Source organism: Meriones unguiculatus, chromosome 12 (genome assembly GCF_030254825.1).
Source record: "Meriones unguiculatus strain TT.TT164.6M chromosome 12, Bangor_MerUng_6.1, whole genome shotgun sequence".
Taxonomy (NCBI): Eukaryota; Metazoa; Chordata; class Mammalia; order Rodentia; family Muridae; genus Meriones; species Meriones unguiculatus.
The window spans coordinates 18,452,329-18,469,717 of NC_083360.1; positions in this window are offsets into that span (position 1 = coordinate 18,452,329).

Genomic DNA, 17,389 nt, shown 5'->3' on the forward strand with positions numbered 1-17,389 from the left:
TTTGTATATCTTTTATAGATTTTTGTCTGTGTATAAATCACAAATAATAATTGTCTATATGTATATATTTTGCACATGCACCAATGTACATATATACATACATATCTATGTAGTGATTATGAGGAAATAGATGAAAGACACAATTGTTCTTTTGAGAACATATGTTTAACAAAGAAATAGATTTTTAAAAAGTAAAGCTCTTGGTAGAACACTCAATAGTCAATATAAGTATGCATGTGTTTAGTATCTATGAAGTCCTGAGTTAAATTCAAAGAGGAAAAACTAAGTGTGACTGGACATAATAGAAACAATTAAAAGGAGTCTAAAATCAGACCATCTAAAATGAAAAGTACCCCAACCACAACATTTGGAATGTCTACGGGTAGATGACTCTATGTAGTAAAAACCATTTTATAATTTCTTTGTGTTGTATACTATTGATCACCATCCTTTGGCTCTGTCTAGTAGGTACCAGTAAGAATGTAGCTGAGTTGTGACTAAAATATCTCTCAGTGTAATTAAAGGTCACCAGTTAGAGCAGTGATAGCGACTCCCTCATGGGTGTTGAGTGATCCTTTCACAGGGGTGCCAAATACCACCGGAAAGCATAGATATTTACTTGTGGTTTAGAACAACAGTAAGATTACAGTTGTGAAGTAGCAACAAAAATAGTTTAAGGGTTGGGAGTCACAACATGAGGAACTGTATTAAAGGGTCACTTGCGAGGTTGGAAGTTTGAGAACCTCGGAGTTAATAGGAAGTAAAATGGCACCTATCTGAGAACTACACCATCCTGGAAGGTTGTCTTTAGGCAACAGGTCTTCAAGGATAAGCTGTTTCCTCGGTGTGTGAAATTAAATAAAACTCTTTTTTTTTTTCAAGACAGAATTTCTCTGTGTAGCCTTGGCTGTCCTGAACTCAATTTATAGACCAGGCTGACCTCGAAACACAGAGATCCATCTTGCACTGCCTCATGAGTGCTGGGATTAAAGGCGTGGGCCACCAAGGCCAGCTTAAATAAAACTTTTTTTTTTAATTAATAAAAGAAGTTTATTCAATTCTTAGTTCTGGGGTTCAAGGACATAGCACTGGCTTCAGTTCAGTTCTCCTCTATTTTATCACAATGTGAACACAAGCGGGTGAGGGATTACCCTTGGAAACAAGAATGCACAGGCAGACACTAGGTTCCCACATCACTTCTGAGTTGCTTCTGCCACGTGCCTATCATGCCATACCACCCCACTGCTGCTTTTGAAACTAAATTTCAACACACATGTGTTTGGGGCAGTGTTTCACAACCTTCCTAAAGCTGCAACCCTCTAATACAGTTCCTTGTATGACAATGGCCCACCAACCATAAAATTATTTTCATTGTTACTTCCTGTCATTTTGATACTGTCAAGAGTCATAATGCAAAATACTTGATATACAGGATATCTGATATGCGACCGGAAACCTCACATGTGTAGACGTCGTTGCCTGAGAACTATGGTCTGATGGTGGCTGCAACATAAACGTAGACGACAATATTAAAAAGTTAGATACAGGCTACGCAAATAAAGAGCAACTGTCATGACCACACTACATTTAGGCACATCGAAAACAAATCTTGCTGCCAAAATTACCTGCATTGATATTCATTCAACACTGTAGGCCTTAGTTCTGGCCTTATTGAATAGAAACCCCTATGAATATTTACATGGCAAGCTCTTAAGTTAATGATTTTTTAGTATCATGTTATTCAGATTCTAACCATCAGTATCTCCTGAGCTCCCAGTAGAAGTGCAGAATATCATTCCAGCCTATGGAATGAGTGTCTTCATTTTGTAAACGCCTCAGTCAATCTTACAGTTGTTAGAATTTTGAATCACTGCTTTGGTCCACAAAGTATTGCAATATTACTAATGTGAGCACCACTGATGACCTTCATAAACACATACTGAGCTGTTTGGCACTTTGCTGTAGAATTCAGAGTAAGAGGTTCTCACAGGCTCTTCACTGATCCATTCTCTTACAATTTGCCAACATGGGAAACTGAATATTTATTAGTAATGTAAAAATACTACACAGTTTTGTAAAATTTTATGGGACAGCAGAGAGGTATGGATCACCTCTGATCACAAAATACCTTCTTATGACCCCAAATTTAATTCTAACATAGTCATTCTTCAAGCTCTCAAAATAACACTATTGCTTCAGAGCCGGTGGGGGAAAGAAGAAATTGTATTTGATGTTTGAATACTGAGAGAAAAACATGAGGATGATTTTCAAATCCATTGCTTCACATGGTTAACATACTTTAATTTTAGGATTATTTGAAACTTTAACCAACTTAACAGGTAATGGTTAGAAAACTAGATATAAAAACTAATAGTACCTGTATAGAGAAGGTTTATGCATTTTCCAATATTGTTTTAATAACGTCACATAATCAATAACTTTTCAGAAAAATATCATTCCATCTTGCAGCAGACAAAATAGAAGTTCTGCGTATGAATGCCCAGAGTCACCAATAACTCGATAATAAAGCCTGAATGCAATTCTCAATTACCTGATGTTCTATTCCTTGCCTTGGCCACTCTGATTTAAGTTTAGCTCTAAGAAGAAACATACTTGAGCTTCAGCCAGACTTCTCTGAAAGCTTCGTCATAAGATATTTGAGTCTAGTTTCACATTTGGAGTTTAAAACACCAATATCTTATCTGCTAGACCGTTATAAATCTTTGGAATCAAATTTATTAAAATGTAACTATAAATCATTATGATTATGTCAATTTCAGCCAAAACTAGAGAATGATTTTACCTATAAATTTGACTCGAATCCCTCTTTCATTGCAAATCTATGTAATATTTTAAAATTTATTCACAAGAAAATTTATCTGTGATGGTAAGCATCTCAATGTCCCTTAAAAGGAACCATACAGAGGTAAGCAAGCTTCTGTGTTCAAGTTCCATTCTTGAATCTAATGAATAAGATTTCAGTACGGAATGCTTAAGATTCTCCAGATTAATACAGTGGTACATATTTAAATTCATATAGACAGTGAAGAGAAAGAAAAGGAGAGGAAAGAAGAGGCAAGAAGAGGACAAGAGAGGGGAAAGGAAGGGAGGATAGAGTAGGGGAGAGGAAAGGGAGGAGAGCAGAGGAGAGGACAGGGAAAGGGAGGGGAGGGGAGGGAAAGTGAGAGGAAGAGAAAGCTAGGGGGGAGAGGAGAGGAGAAAAGAGGAGGGAAGTGGAGGGGAAGTGAGGGGAGAGGAAAGGAATGGAGAGGAGAGCAGGGGAGAGGAGAGGAGATAAGAGAGAAGAGAAGAGGGGAGGAGACAGGAGAGGAAGGGAGAGAAAAATAGAACCAAAACAGGTGTAATGATTTGGTTCAATTCAGAAGGTTTATGGACTAATAAACTTAATGGTAATTCTAGTGCAAGGGCCAAGATGAGATGTAATGTTTCAGCTAATTCAGTCAAGAAGAATAAAAGGGACAGATTTTATGTCTCTATCAATGGTTAGCTCACAAAGTAAACCATTACACAGGAGTTTACACAAATGAGTAATCTGTGACCTGTGTGTAGCAGAAAAAAAAAGAAAACTGCACAAGCTTTAGTCTAGGTCTTCAACCATCACAAGCAAGAGAACTGACAATCAACTGAAATCTGCTCCATCAGAGAAGCAGCATGTCAATGTCACAGGCACAGTCGAGTGCAGATGTTTGATGTTGAGATGGAGAACAAGCTACCTGACCTTATAGAGAAAGCAGAGGACTAATGACGATAGAAGAACCCTCTCCAGGTTAGCTTTTTAAAAGCATGAATCTGTGCAGGAAAAAGAAATTAAAACCCCCATTCAGAATGAAACACTGCACATATTCTTGGAAGATTAATGTTGAGCAGCATAAATTCCAAGGATCTTTCAATCCCTTCAAGTCATGGTCATGGAAAATTTTTTTCAACAGGATTGCGCTGTCCACTCTACAGCATCCTCTTCTGTTGTCAATAAGGAAGAAGGACTTTTTTGATTAGAAGTTGCTCTCTGAGAAGACAACCAACAAATCTTAAAATGTTGTCCAGGCAATGTCTTATTGTTTGGATGTTTTAAATAGGCCTAAATATACGTTCCACCAAATATAGCTCCTACAAGCTGACCCATATGACAATGAGACCTACACTAAGCTCACCATAAACTGTATGCAGAGATATTTGAAGTGGCCTCACATAATCATAAGATGTATTTTCATATAATTCTGTTTCCAGCTATTGCATGCTTTCTAGAAGTAGGACTTCTATCAAACATTTCTAATGTGAAATAGTCAGGGAGCTGGGTAAAATAGTTGGTTTAATAATCTGGCTTTAAGCAATAAATTATAATTTAGTTTGAAAATAGAAAAACTATATTCTAATGGTTGGACAAATCCATTTTACCGGGAGGGATAGTGGAACCTAATTTCCTCCCCACCCGTTCTTCCTCTGATAAATTTTATGGTATGAAAGTTATTCCTATGCATTAAGATTCAACTTTTTCATCATTAATACACAATATTGATCTATGAAATTGGTTTCTAAGATCTCTTTTAGTGCTACAGAATCATGAATCTGGATGTTAGATGTGTAAATTCATGCCCTAAGGGTCCTTATGATCAGTTATTCTACTCTAGCAAGGAGCCTTTGGGGCAATAGATTAAAACATATAATGTCAGAATCTATAAGTTTTATCTTTATATGAAAAATAACTGTTGTTCTGTTATATTCCATGATTCATAAATGAGTTTCATCTAGTCACCTTTGAAAATAGTGAATGGAGAAATGGTTTTATGCAATCATGAGAGAGAAGAAATAAAACAAATGATAACAAATAAGTATGGACAGTGATACATGCTAGAGAGGAAACGGTATTAAAGCCAGGGTTCAGTGCTCTGGCTCCACAGCATGTGGAATGGGGACCGTTCAGGGAAGTCCACTCTTAATTACCATTCAACTGATAACTTAGTCAGAAGCCTAAGGATAAGTTTAAGGAACAATAAAAGCTAAAGGTAATTCCAAGGAACACAATTTCTAAGGAATAAATGTTCTTGTAATTGAATATTCTAACAGATATATTTGCCTTGGAATTATTTTCTTCATCCTTATCACAACACCAAACTTCTTATTGTTCTTAGGTTAGAAAAAAACTCTTTCACACATTTGAAGTTTGCACCAATATCACCTGTTCTGGTTGTTCATAGCTACATAACAAACTACTCTAAAATATTGTGGTTTTATACCATCATTTATTTTGCTTATGATTTTGGGTGTCAGTAATTTGGAAAAGGTTTGAATTCAGATTCCTAGCTATGGTGGCCACATCTAGAAGACATGCTTCCAAGATCCCTTCTTCCCACATAAGCCTATGCAAGAGAGTCTTAGGCTTTCTTCAGTTACATAGCAACTTTCCACACAACTCTGGCTTGTCATGATATGAGGTCTCTATCAAAATGCTCCTCTGAGCTGGCTTGACAGGAAAGTATCATAGAAACAAGGAGCCTCAGAAGTCTCAAAACAACAATTCTAACACATTTCCCTAAGTCAATTATCCCTGGGCAACACACAAGGAAAAAGGAAAATACCAGGGCGTAATGACCAAGACTTGCTTATAGGCACCAGCTTTAAACATCAGCTATGGCATATTCATCTACCAAGGAAACCATGTCCTTCTTTTCCTCATTACTCCTATGCAACTCTAGGTTCTCAGCATCACTGTCTTCTCTCCAGTGAAGTGTTTATTTGCATCTGAAAACGCGTTGTACATAGATCTGCCATGACGTGTGTTTTGTCCCATTATCATTTGATTTGCAAGCCTGCCCAAGTACTAGACATTGAGTACCTTAGGGGGATTGAAGATGTCTTTATTCATCTTTATATGTGAGGCTTTGATGGCTGGTGCTCAGTAAATGTTAGCTGGATGAGCAAACATGTGTGTGTCAACACATTTACTCCCTAGGCTGAGAAAAACAGCAACAGGTAGACTCGAGCGGAATTCATCTTCCCAGAAAATTTTTGGGTCAAGACCATGTCAGTGTGTAGACTATTTCCCTCTGCAATTAACACATGATGTCAAGTACTGTCAGGGTACAACAAAAAGACTTGCCTTAAAATAGTGAAAGCAACTGATGTCAAAGAGTTTTAGGATCTTGCCAGCTTGATAAGTCATTCTGTCTTTTTCACATATTTTAAGAAGACCTGTGAAGTCGTACATTCATCTACACAGGAAGTGCCACAGAAAATGATGGAGAAGAAAATGTAACTGACTTTCAAATAGAGGAAAATAACTAATCTAATCTGATATAATTCTTAGGATTTGAGTCCTAAATGTCCCCTGAGGAAGATAAGTTAAAAGACTGGTCACCAGTTTATGGTGACTACAGGTCCAAAAAGAAGACATCAAGTGACTTTGAACTGAAATTTCTGAAACTACAAGGAAGACAAAGGCAAAACAAACACACTTTCCTCCTTCCAGTTGATCTTTCTCAGATTTTTGTCAATAGTAAAGGAAAGTTGCTTATAAAGTGACACTCCCTGAATCTTCATTTTCATGGGAAACTGTAGATGCTACATTTGCTAAGCATGCACAGCTCCCTGCAACAGCAAAGATGTAAAGAAAAACAAATACTTCCATGCAGGTCCAAACTTGCATATGTGTGCTCATCTCAATCATTAGAAAGTCAGATTTAAGTTCGCTTTTGCTTCCCTTACACAATTTAAATATGAGACTATCAGCTAAAAATCTGTATTCCTATATATCTTGATGTGCTGGGATGGATAAATTGGGGACCCCCTTTTTCTGAGGTGGAGAGAAGGAGGGCTACAGGGGAGAATGAAGCAGGATGGCACTGGGAAGAGAGGAGGGAAGGGGTTACGATGGGGATATAAAGTGAATAGATAGGTAAAGAGATAAAGCATGAAAGATAAAGGATACAGATGTATCTATATCTATCTATCTATCATCTATCTACTATGGTTTTATTTTTCACAATGCTGAAGATAGCTCAGGACGCATCCTGCATGCTCTGTCACAGAACCGTGTTTCCAGAGTCTATCTTTCATTCCTTTAAGTGAAAAACAAACTTAGACTTACTCAAAGGGGAAAAAAAAACAACTAGATTGGCATAGGGGAAAAAGATATAATATGCTGAAAATATTAAAAAAGAAAACATAAAGTGTGTGGGTAGAGAAACAGCAATTAGAACACTTGTTTCAGGATATAAGGACAAATAAGAGACCACAGTGCCCTTCAAGAGAATCTTTATTTTTTTATTTCTTTTATTTTTAATTTTTTATTAATTATACTTTTTTTTTACTGTGTATCCTCTCTGCAGCTCCCTCCCTCCTCCCTTCCCAATCCCTCTCTTCCTCCCCATTCTCCATGCATGCCCCTCCCCAAGTCCACTGAAAAGGGAGGTCTTCTTTTTCTTCCTTCTGATCCTAGTCTATTAGGTCTCATCAAGAGTGGCTGCATTGTTTTCCTCTGTGGCCTGGTAAGGCTGCTCCCCCTTCAGGGTGAGGTGATCAAAGAGCAGACCAATCAGATTATGTCAGAGGCAGTCCCTCTTCCCATTACTATGGAACTCACTTGGGCACTGAACTGCCATGGACTACATCTGTGCAGGGGTTCTAGGTTATCTCCATGCATGGTTCTTGATTGGAGTATGAGTCTCTGGAAAGGCCCCTTTGCTCAGATTTTTTGGTTCTGTTGCTCTCATTGTGGAGCTCCTGTTCTCTCCAGAATACTACTATTTCCTACTTCTTTCATAAGATTCCATTCACTCTGCCCAACAGTTGGCCATAAGTCTCAGTATCTGCTTTAATAGTCTGCAGGGCAGAGCCTTTCAGAGGCCCTCTGTGGCAGGCTCCTAACTTGTTCCCTGTTTCTCCTTTTTCTGATGTCTTCTTCTTTTTCTGTTCTGGATGGGGATTCAGCATTTTAGCCAGAGTCCTCCCTCTTTTTAATTTCTTTAGGTGTACAGGTTTTAGTAGGTTTATCCTATATTATATGTCTATATGAGTGAGTATATACTGTGTGTGTCTTTCTGCTTCTGGGATAGCTCACTCAGTATGATCTTTTCCAGTTCCCACCATTTACCTGCAAATTTCATGATATCCTTTTTTTTTTTTTAATTGCTGAGTAATATTTCATTGTGTAGATGTACCACAATGTCTGTATCCATTCTTCAACTGAGGGGTACCTGGGTTGTTTTCAGCTTCTGGCTATCACAAATAAAGCTGCTACAAACATGGTTGAGCAAATGTCCTTATTGTGTACTTGAGCCTCTTGGATATATGCCTAGCAGTGGTATAGCTGGACCTTGAGGAAGCACTATTCCAAGTTGTCTGAGAAAGAGCCAGATTGATTTCCAGAGTGGTTGTACAAGTTTACATTCCCACCAGCAACAGAGGAGGGTTTCCCTTTCTCCACAACCTCTCCAGCATGTGTTGTCACTTGAGGTTTTTATCTTGGCCATTCTTATGGGCATAAGGCGAAAGCTCAGGGTCGTTTTAATTTTCATCTTCCTGATGACTAAGAATGTTGAACATTTCTCTAAGTGTTTCTCTGCCATTCGATATTCCTGTATCGAGAATTCTCTGTTGGCACAGGAGACAACTTCCTGAACAGAACACCAACAGCACAGGCTCTAAGAGCAGCAATCAATAAATGGGACCTCATGAAACTGAAAACCTTCTGTAAAGTAATGGACACTGTCATAAAAACAAAACGACTGCCTAGATATTGGGAAAAGATCTTTACCAACCCTGTATCTGACAGAGGACTAATATCCAGTATATATAAAGAACTAAAGAAGTTGAAAAGCAACAAATTAAGTAATCCAATTAAAAAATGGGGAACAGAGCTAGACAATCTTTCTTTTTATTGTTTGAGAATTTCTCATAAGCAAATAATATGCTTTGATGAAATCCACCCCCTTAATCTCGCCTCCAGTTTCTCACCTATGACCCTCACTACTTTTTGTTCCCACCTTATGCGCTTTTTCTTTTTTAACCCACTAAGTCACTTTAATCTTGCCTGCTTATGCATGGATATAAGTCCATCCACCAGAACACAGGTAGTCTCGTAGGGGCTGCATCCCTGAAGAAATTGACCCCCTTGACCTAGCAACTGGAAACTGTCAATAACCCCTTGGTTATGGGTGGAACTTTATGAGTTTCTCCCCACTCACATTTGTATTTTGTCAGCAAAAACGTTTTTCCCTATTATTTGATTTATTTAATCACTTTACAGCCTGATTGCAGTCCCCTCCCTCTTCCATCCCAGTCCTACCTTCGTGTCCTCCTCTCTCAACCCCCTTCCCTTCTCAGAGAAGGGGAAACCACTCCCAATGGAGGTACCAACGCAGCCTGGCATGTCAACTTGGCAGAGCCAAGTGCATCCTCTCCCACTGAGGCCAGACAAGGCAACCCAGCTATGGGAAAGGGATCCAAAGGCAGGCAATAGAGTCAGAGACAGCCCCTGCTCCCATTATTATGTGACTCACGTGTTTATCATGCTGAATATCTACTACATAAGTGTAGGGAACCGAGGTCAGCCCACGCATGCTCTTCGGTTGGTGGTTCAGTCTCTGTGAGCCCCCATTGGGTTCAGGTTAGTTGCCTCTGTAGGTCTTCTTGTGGAGTCCTTGAGCTCTCCAGCTCCCTCAATTCTTCCTCCCATGTTCTTATTACAGAATTTTTCTTTAAAAATTGTTCTTACCAAAAATAAAATCTGGTATGACCCGTACTCCTAAACTAAATGCTCAGGTCCTAGTAGCTCAAAAGGACATCACAAAAACTGCTCAGAAGTAGCCAGACCCAAAGTGTCATAAGGAAAAAGGTGCTGAATGAAGATTGTGATAGTCACCAAGATGTTGCTGGCACAGGGTGGAATGGACAAGGTAACCTACTTGGAGGCTTCTGATTTGGCCACAGCAGCAAGTGGGAGCTTCTGTGTTCCCAGACCTGTTTGATGACTCAGAGACAATTTTATCAGTGTCAGTGACCCCGAATGTAATGTTTCCTCTTTTCTTTAGAACTTCATTCTCAAAGCTAGAACCGAGGGCTCGTGATAAAGGCGGTGAGGAGTGTAGGATGTAATTTGTAACCCCCAAAATATAAGAGGAACATCTAGACTACCGTGTTTTATGCACTTTCTCTACACGTCAGTATTGTATATATTTTAGGCATGGTGGGTTATGCATACTCTCTTTCAAGGGCTTAAATGCCTTATAACAACAACAACAAAAAAAAAATTCCAAATTCCTGTCAGCAAATCACTGTTCTGTGTGTCAAGAAAGCTTTGTTTGATCTTGGTAATTGAATTTTATCAAGTTTTCACATTTCACACTAGAACTTAAGATTAAAAAAAAAAAGTTAACATTGCTTGTCATCTTGGCATGATCTAGAATGACCTCGGTATCAAGCCTCAGGGCATGCCCGGGAGAGAATATCTTGATTAGGTCAATCCAAATGAAAAGGCACCACACAAATGCTTGCACTTGTAGCGACACTTTAGTTGTGTGGGCTGAAGCCCTGGACTGAATACAAAGGAAAAAGTTAAATGTGGGTCAACATTTCTTTCTCTTTGTTTCAAGCCCCTAGAACCAGAACCTCTGAAGAGAGGAAGCTTTAGTCTTTCTATCCTGTAAAATGTGGACATAAAATAAATCAAGTTTCTCTTAATCCCAGAGAACAGTGCTCTCTCTCTCTCTCTTTCATTCTCACTCTCTTCCTCTTTCCCTCACTTCTCAACACACACACACACACACACACACACACACACACAAATATTAAAATAACTTTTAAAAAAAACCCGAATATTTGATTAGTAAAAATATGGCAGAAATTTGTTTCAAAATTGCTGAAATTTTGGTGCTTTGACATAGCCCATAATTGTACTCCAGAGGTTATTCTATTCTTTTTCTACAGATGCTGAGATAGCTGGTAAACTCGCTTATTTGGAACAATTTTCTCAGTTGTATTCTTTTCATGGTAAATTATGTGAACTGGAGTTCGACTGCTCTCAAGTAGGGACTAGTTTGCCTCCTCTACTTGATACACACCTTAAGAATGTGTGCACAATGAGGCTCATCAAATACTTTTTGATTTCATATTTTTAATGTTTCAAAATTAGATGTTTCAAGATTAGGTCTTGTTAATCTTACTTGGCTTCATTCTGTTCTTAACTATGAATTTTACAAAGTGACAATAACAGCTCCACTGACTTATTTTCTCAAAATGTTTCAACACGCAGAAAAGGAATTTTGAAATTATATATTATACATCATGATTTGAGTACTCACTCTTCAATTTGCTGAGTTTTTGGTTGGATGTTTTTGTGACAAATGTCAATTATTTCTTACTTAAAACTATTTTTTCAATAATTGTAACTCAACAGAACTTCAAAACTCTGAAGTTTCATGGCATGTTAGCCACTACCCATCATTGGGAGGGAATTAGAGAGGGGGCTACAGCTGGGATACCAAGTAAATAAACTATTTATTATATTAAATAATTAATATAAAACATAAAAATTTAATAAAAAATAAAATACACAACTAAAAAAAATTCCACCAGAATATTACTTTGTTAAACAAGCAACCAAATTTGAACGAATTTAATTACAATAACCAGATTTCAATAGGAGCAGTTTCAACACAGGTGCCTTGTGATGACTTTTGGATTGTATTGTAAGGCTAGTATTTTTGTTTTCTAAAATCTAACCAATGATGCATGCAGATAGATAACAAAATACATTCTGAAACTGTTTTAGATTACATTAAGTGTGACAAAGTATGTATAAAACTCGTCATCTCAACAAGATTTGGGTATGGTTTAGTACCAATAATTACTTCCACTTTTTTTTTTCCCAACCAGTCTGCAGAAACTTTTCATCTTGAAATTAAGTATTGCAAATAAATGAGGAGCAGCTCTCATAGTACGTGGGCTATGCCATCTGGCAAGGGACAAAAAATTTCCGATAGTCCTAGCCAATGATAATGTCTACAAACAACGGCAAGCTATCCCAATAGGTGCAGCAGTAATTATGAAGACATTCTCCATTTTCAATCTAATATTATGAAGAATTCTCTTATCTTGACTATGTAGAATCCCACTGTAAGGAGTAGGGGCTTTTTGTTGTTGTTGTTTATTTGGTTTGGTCTTCATTGTTATGATTCTTACTGCTGCTGTTATTATTACTCTAATGTGTGTGCATAAGCCAGTGTGTGCCTGGGCCCATTATGTGCAAATGTGCATGTGTGGTAACTGTGCAGACACTGACTTGTCACAGCACAGGTATGGAGATCAGACAACTGTCAAGAGTCTGTTTTCTCTTTCCACTGTGGGCTCTGGGTATGGGTCCAGTGGTCAGTAGGCTTGTGGGAGCTGTTAGGCACTGAGGCATTTCATCTTTGCAAGCCATTATTTGGTTTTGTTTTTCGAGACAGGTTTCCCTATGTAACTGTGGCTGTCCTGGACTTGCTTTGTAGACCAGGCTGGCGGTAGACTCACAAAGACCTGCACGCCTCTAACTCCCGGAGTGCTGGGATTAAAGGCATGTGCCCCCACACCCTGCAGTCCTTCTAAGCACTGCAATTTTCTCAGAGAAGCTGTGAAGAGTATCACTATGATTTGAAGCTCTCAGTCAAAATGCTGCCAGCTGTTGTTACCTTGGTGATAGGTTTTAGTTTTCTTTCTTTCTTTCTTTCTTTCTTTCTTTCTTTCTTTCTTTCTTTCTTTCTTTCTTTCTTTCTTTCTTTCTTTCTTTCGTTTGTTTTTTAATCCTGTGCTAACTAGGACTGTGAAATACTTTAAATGTCTCATTGGATACGTTGCTGGTGGTGTGGATACTACTCTTGTTTTTATTCCATTCTGTTTGTAACTCGCAGGGTAGTGATGTCCCATAAGTTTGTATACAAAGTTTCAAACTGGAAAGTAAAATTTCTAATTTATTTTAAAGAATTTTAAAGTAAGCCGTTAAGCCATACTTTATAAGTGGTAATGAAAGACTCAAAATTCAGTTGAAGAGGAGGAGTTCATGGCATATTAGAAATTGAACTGGAAATTAGAAAATGAACTGGATAATTATGTGTATGTGAGAATTTGCTATAATTAGAAGTATAACAAATAAAAGTAAAAGTGGAACTTTTGACTATTAAACACATCTTTTCTAAATGTCTGATCCAACAACTTTATTCAGTGTGGTAATTAATATCTTGTTTTCTCTGTCTCTTAATAACAATGACTGTTATAGTAATTATCCAATAGTCATGCTTAAATTAGTAAACTAAGTATTGAAATAAATTTGTTTTTTTTTATTAAAATAAAATAATATTCCAAGTTAGTGAATTGACTTCCCTAAGTGTCTGTTTGACCTTTTTTTTTTTTTTTTTTTTTTCAATGCAGTTTATTCAGGAACCTTGAACAATCATCTGACCCTGGGTAAAGCCAGCCCACAGCTTAAATAGCCTCTGGGTAGCCAACCTCAGCATGCCACGTGGGCAATGCAGATAGGTCCACATACTTGGAAGCAAGCCAGATCCTCAGCCTTAGCCAAATGTGGAGTTGTTTGTGACAGAGAGCACTCACCATCGGGAAGGTGGAAGGCGGAAACCAGCTCCATCTTTCAGGCCCGGCATTACGCAGCTCTCTACAGTTCCCCCTTTTTGTTTTGGACGCATCAGGCAAGAGTAGAGGTCTGATCTCTGATATTAGAAATAAATTGGGACTTTGTACTGATGTTCATTTAGGTGTCATCCACCCAAAGAGCATCAGACCCGTCCTATACCTTTTTCTCAGAGGCGGGACCTGGGGCATCAACACGCATGCAATCAGACATGCTCTTCTCTGGGTCCAAAGCGGCTGACCCTGAGTGCAGTGCTTAGCCTCCCATCCTGAGCGTAACATTTTAGCTTTTTATGGTATCCAACCATGCTTGGGGAGAATGTCCTGCTTCAATGGCTGTAAAGGCCTGAATGGTCATGGCTGCATTACACTGTTGTGAGACTCTAATCTTGCATATATACCACAGGCAAACCAAGGAGACCAACACCAGAAGGCCTGCTAACGCTCCTTTTTTGATGTTATCTTGTATGCCATTTTCCTGATTTTGCTTAATTAACTATGTTTTATTCTACGGCATGTATTTGTGACTCACTATGAAATCCTTCAAGATAACTTGATAATTATTCAGGTTCCATTTCTAGTGACTTATTTTGTTCTCTTGAGCTATGTTTTTTTCTTTTTCGGCTATTGAAAAGAAAAAAGCTCTTACTTTGAGTTTTGTGGACTAACACGTTTTCTGGGGAAATCCTCCTCTCTCACACAAGCAGAGACCTTCCTGGATGGTTTGCACAGCACCTACCTGTTCTCCCCTAACAGTCACAATTTCCCTAAGTGTCTTGTCCTTCTCCTTTTTTCCCCTTAGCAACAGCTAGGAATTTTTCTACCCATAATTTTATGCTCTTAGCTGCCCCTCTGCTATAGACTCTGCTGCTCTCTCATGCACTGAAACCCTATTACTACTGTCAGAAGCCTCAAAGCTTATTTCCAAACTATGAGATAGTGCCCAAGAGCATTCAGGATCAAGAAGTCCCCAGAAAGTCGTTAGCAAATTTTAATTAGCAAGCTCAGATTATGTATTTCCTTCTGACCCACGGAAGGACTCCAGAATGGAGTAGCTCCTTCCTAAGGTGTTAACACTTTTCCTGAGTAGAAGTATGCGAAAAGGAGACAATAGTGCAGGACTTCCTACCATTTGGAAGCTTCCTTTCTTTGGTTAGGAGTTCAGTTGAATGTTGGTATTTGAGTGTTCTCTAAAATGCTAGCAGAGTTACTCTGACCTGTGTGTTAATTGTGTTTAAACCGAAGGAAGGTGGTGATCTGTGTTCTATCTATCTGTTATCACCATTTTTTAAGAACAAGAACTTAATTATAAATTGTTTATAGTTTATTCTATGTAAAAATATACTGGTAAATTAGATAGTTAAAAATTATCCCTCGATTCAAAGAATAGCAACTTATAGAATATTTATAGACTATCTTATTATGACACAATTGGTAATATATCATTCATTTACTTGTTCATAATTATTCCTTATGTTTTTATCATATTTAAAAAGGTATATTTCTATTCCTTGATTTTCTTAATGCCTAAAGTCTTGGTTTTAACAAACTTAATTTCCTCTAAAAGCCATATTTTGATTATCAACACAAAGAAACTAATTTTATTCAATATCAAAAGTCTATATTTGAAATGTTATCCAAAAATAAAAAAATTAAAAAATTCAGTCATTTTGACAGAGCAAGCCAAACAATTTACTTTATATCTATTATTTCCATTTAAAAATGAAGCCATTTTAAGACTTCAACTGAATTTCTTCTTATAGATTTGAATGGCACTTATTCTTTACTAAGGAAAGTCATCTGTTTAAAATGTCCTTCTGTTAAATGGGGTAAAAATATCAATACCTCTGAGGACTTTGTGTGTGTGTGTGTCTGTATGTGTGTGTGTGTTTCATACCTTCTAAACGTATAATTGAAAGAAAAAAATTAAATAAGGACAACTTTTTGATAGTGATAAGAGTCATAGTCTTTAAGTGACATAAACATACTCGCCCTCCTACAAGCAGCAACATTGTCACTTTGGGGAACAGTTTGTTAAAATAAATAGCATCTTCTGTAGTAGCTGATAACTATATTGTGAGCTTGGCTTTTTATGCTTTGTATAATGCTGCTGTGACTGTGTGATGGATGGTAAATGTCAAAGAAACTTTTATGCAAATTAAATTGTTTCAACACCTTTCTCAAGTAACAGAATGAAGTATTTAAATTTCAACTAAACATGTGCTTTTGCTTTTCTGTGCTCATTATTTCTAACAGATTTCAGTGCTAAATGGAAAACATGGCAAAATAATAAAATAAATATATGTGACAATAAATGACAAACCACAGGGACAGACAGATCAGATCGCTTTAAATCTGTTCCTCCATGCTTGGTCTGCTTAGCTGCTGTCTGCAGCCCACACGCATTCAATGTACACATAATCCTAAGTAATCCAAGTGTCTTTAGGGTCATTGTGTTGTGGCCTGGCAGCTTTGTTTTTAACAGAACACACACACACACACACACACACACACACAGCTTTGGTAGAGATGGTTGATATTGTATCATGACAGGGAGAAGCTAGAGGTCTTGAAATCAGATGTCACAGGGCATTTACTTTTATCCATCAGTGTCCAATATTAAACGCTGATAGTGTCACAAAATGACATTGGTTATCATTGGTAGTCTTGAAATTTTAACTGCGCATTAAAGAGAAAATTCTTGTACTCCAAGCATTGTAGGGCAAAAACAGAAATGCAGATACGCATGCGAAAACAATTAGCATAAGGAAAGGGTCATGATTTTGAAAGAGAAAATAGAACTATTTATGAGATGGTTTCAGGGAGGAAAGAAAATGGGGATCTGTTGTAATTACATTGTAACATCAAAACTAAAATAATGTAAAAAGTTTCCTTTAAACTGAGATGGGGGAAAAAACCCCACAAGCCAGAGTAGGTGACAGTACAAACCTAAGCACACACCACCATCACAAAGAAAAGTGAATATATGGCCGCTCCATTGATTCACATCTCACTAGTCACCTCCAGTTTATAAATAAAGAAGCATATGGTTTTCTATCTTTGAAAGCCTCGGCTAATTAGTAGAAGGTATTCACACATTATTCTCTGGTCTCCAACAACATTTTCTGTTTTCCCAACTTAACAACTCAAGTGCAGATGGCAGCAAGGACACTGCTCAAAGAGTCTGAAAGGTTTTTTGAGAGGAGACCCTGACATCACGTTTTCACTTACCACAATACAGAGCTTCTTAGGTCCGTGTTGTTGAGCTAAAGTATCAGAGAATGTTCAGCAGTTTCTTTGGAATATTTGGCTAGTGCTCTTGATAAGCAATTGGAATTTGGTGACTGACTCTGCCTTTAGATGTAAATTCTAAATTTTTTGTACTAATACTACGAGGATGGATAAGACAGGCTGGGCTAAGTGAACTTGACTCAAGTATTAGAAAAGGAAGCAGAAAGCTGAGCTAGAGCTTCCTCGGACACAAGTGGTAGATATATGGGAGAAATGACGTCAGGTGTTTCAGTGCAGAATAGAAAAGGGGATGATCAATAAAGGCAAACCGTAAATACATCAAAAGGATTTAAAGAACTTCCAAGGCTCTGCCCTAAAGAAAGTACGTTTAAGGAGACAGATACATTTATTTACACTGGTATGAACATTATGTGGCCTATAAATGTATCGAATATCACACAGAACTCAAAAATAAGAATAAGTATCATACACTGACTAATTTTTAAATTTAAATGAT